Below are 3,242 nucleotides of genomic sequence, written 5' to 3'. Positions count from 1 at the left end.
CAGTGCAGGCAGCATCTACAGCAGCATCTACTGCCTGCCTGTGCTAGGCTACAGCCTGGATGCCCAGTGAGCTCAGGAGCTCTGCATCTCTCGGTTAGGATGTAGGGAGAGGCCCCCATTCTTTCTGGGGGACAGTAAGAAGATATGCTGGCAAAGCAGGTAATGCAAGTGGCTAAGCTGATGAGCAGAAAGGCTTGGCTTTCTCTTGGGGACAGGGCCCAGGATGCACAGGAAAGAAGCAGTGGATAGAATTTACCTTGACCGTGGTCTTAGGGCTTTGAACTTCAGAAAGTTATACCCGGTCTCCTCACTAAGATTGTGGGGAGCCCAAGATATCAACATTTCTCTTTTTTATTTTAATTTTCTGATATTTATTTATTTATTTGTGTGTGTGCGCGTGTTTTGGCGTATATCATGGAGGTGTGTGTGTAGGTCAGAGGACAACTTTCATGAGCCTGTTCTTTCCTTTTACCTTGTGGGTTCCAGGGGTTGAGCTCAGATTGGCAGGCTTGACCTTTGTCAAGGTTACACCTTTATCCACTGGGCCCTCTCTATGGCCAGCACTTCATTTATTAGTGGGGCCAGGTATGTGTGTGTGGGGGGGGAATCTGGGGAACTCATGCATGCTGTCAAATGCTCTACCACTGAGTTACAGTCTGAGCTCTTTTACATTTTAAGACAGGGTTTGTTTGTTTGTTTGTTTGAGACAGGATCTCTCTACATAGCCCCACATGTCCTGGAACTCACTCTGTAGACCAGGCTGGCCTGGAACTTACGGAGATCCACTTGCCTCTGCCTCCCAGGCACTGGGATCAAAGGTGTGTGCCACCACATCCAGCTTAGACAGGGTCTTGCTAAATGGTTCAGGCTAGCCTTAAAGTCGCTCTGGAGCTCAGATAGGCCTTGAACTTGAACCTCCTGTCTCAGCTTTCTGAATTGCTGAGATTCCAGGTCTGGTTGGTAGAAGCATTTGTTAAGTGTCTGCTACTGCTCAACACCAAACACTTCATTTCCTTATCCTGCCACTCAGTGCTCCCTTCTTACTCTTAGCTTCGTTTTGAAAGTGATCTCAGAGTTCAAATAAGGCACCTAAGGCCACAACTAGTCGCCGCTGACAGAGCTGAGACTCAGACGTAAAGCTTTGCCTTTGAGTGCCACACCTGGCTAGATCCCAGGTTATTTTATTTCAATCCACTAGTTATTTTAAGTGTTTTAGTTTTACTTATTTGTATAGGTCTGTGTGCAGGTATGAACATGTAGACACAGGTGCCTGTGGAGGACAGAGATGTTTGTGAGCTGCCTGATTCGGATGCTGAAACTCAGGCGTTTTAAAGGAGGAGTACATGCTCTTAACTATTGAACCATCTCTCCAGTTCTAGTTTGTTCTTGGTTTTGTTTTGTTTTGTTTTGTTTCGAGGCATGGTCCTGTCTATTCTACCAGGCCTGGTTTATGTGGTGATGGGAGTGGGGGGTGGGGGTGGGTGAATCCAGAACTTCCCTGCAGGCTGGGCAAGCATCCTTTCTACCCAGCTACTTCTCCAGCCTGCGTCTTTGTCACCTATCTTCAGATTCCTCTACGTCAACTTCCCAAGTGCTGAAGTTACAGGTATGCACAGAACCAGGCCCCCAGCTCACTCTCTAAATTGTAGGCTTTTTTCCCCCTAAAGCCTATATAGTTTGGAGTCCACTCTGGCCTCTGGTTCTTTTGCTGGTAGACATGAGAAATAATAAGTGTTTCTGAAAGGACTAACTCCACCTGGCCTTTAGCTTCTAGTGCTATTACTGGTGTGTGTGTGTGTGTGTGTGTGTGTGTGTGTGTGTAAGAGAGAGAGAGAGATTGAGAGAGAGAGAGAGAGAGAGAGCACACTATAAGTTAATGAGTATCAAAGTTCAAAGTTCTGCCTTTCTAACCACTGGCCTTGGCCACTTTCAGCTGTCAGAGTCACTCAGAAGCTTGTCTTTGTTTGGCCATTTGGCAGGCTAAGAGTGACAGGACAGACAGCTCTGGGTATTGGTGGCCAGCCCTTTCCTGTCCTTCCCCAGCTGACTCCAGTATATCTTTCCCCTACTCCCTCCAGGCACACTGTAAACATCACCTTTTCCCTTGCCTCTAGAAGCTCTGGGGCTGCAAAGAGCAAGGCCTGAGCTTGAGGGACATGCCTATGTGGGAACAGCGTTTAGAACTCCACCATCCTTCATTGTGCTTTTGCTGTATACGCAGTGGGACCTACCTCTGTGGACCCGCCTGGACAAGCCAAGGGAACCTCCTGACAGTGGTGCTGGGCCATTGGCTCTTGGCAGGTTGCCAGGCTGCCTAAGAAGGCTATTCCTTCACCTGACTGGCTTTTTGGGCCTCTCCAGAGAGTCTTAGTGCTCTCCTGTGGCCCCAGAAAGATTATCTATATATGTGGCAGGGGATGAGGCAGGTACTTCAGCCTATAGGCTCCTGTGTCTCTTTCCCCTGCCTCCCCACTGCACCCTGGATCCTAGTTTGTTTGTTTTTTAAATGGGGGCAGCACACACACTTGACAAGGTGGCACTGAGGGAGCAGATGGCTGTGGACAGGCCTTTCTTGGGAGGGTCTGTCCATATGCAGAGTGTTAGATAGACCTTCTTTCTTGGAGAGCTGATTCTGGGCCACTGGGAAGGGCTAAGTTGGGAGAAAGGCATCAATCTACTCAGTTGATATGTCAATGGACAAGAGGATCCCAAGGCTGACCATCACCACTTGCCCAGGCCCTGCACAGACCGGACAGAGATTTGTTTCCTTGGTGATGGAAAAGCTTGCAGACCCATTTGGTCTCCAGATTTCCTTGACACTTAGGGAAGTGACACTCTGGTTCGACAAGCAGAGACAACTGGCATACATAAGGTCAATGTTGTTGTGTGCCGAAGCACCAGGAGGCCCACCAGCAGGCAGGCTAGCAAGGCTGTTTGACAGCATGGGTTTGGAGGTATAAGGAACTGAATGCAGGAGCTGGGGTGTGGCTCAGTTATTGGAGTGCTTGCCTAGCAGGGATGCAGCCCTGGATTCATAAAACTGTGAATGGTGATGTACACTTGAGACAGGACAGAAGTTCAAGGTCACTGTTAGCTATCATAGCAAGTTCAAGGCTAACCTGGGCTACACGAGACCATCTCAAAACAACACCACCAGAGTGCAAATGCTGGCTCCATGGTAAGAATCGGAGGAACTATTCTTCCCCTGTCCCTGGCTTCTTGATCTGTAAAATGAGGAAAAT

The sequence above is a fragment of the Mus musculus genome, chromosome X (assembly GCF_000001635.26).
Source record: "Mus musculus strain C57BL/6J chromosome X, GRCm38.p6 C57BL/6J".
Classification (NCBI taxonomy): domain Eukaryota; kingdom Metazoa; phylum Chordata; class Mammalia; order Rodentia; family Muridae; genus Mus; species Mus musculus.
The sequence above is the reverse complement of the archived record's forward strand: the minus strand, read 5'-3'. Positions refer to the sequence as shown.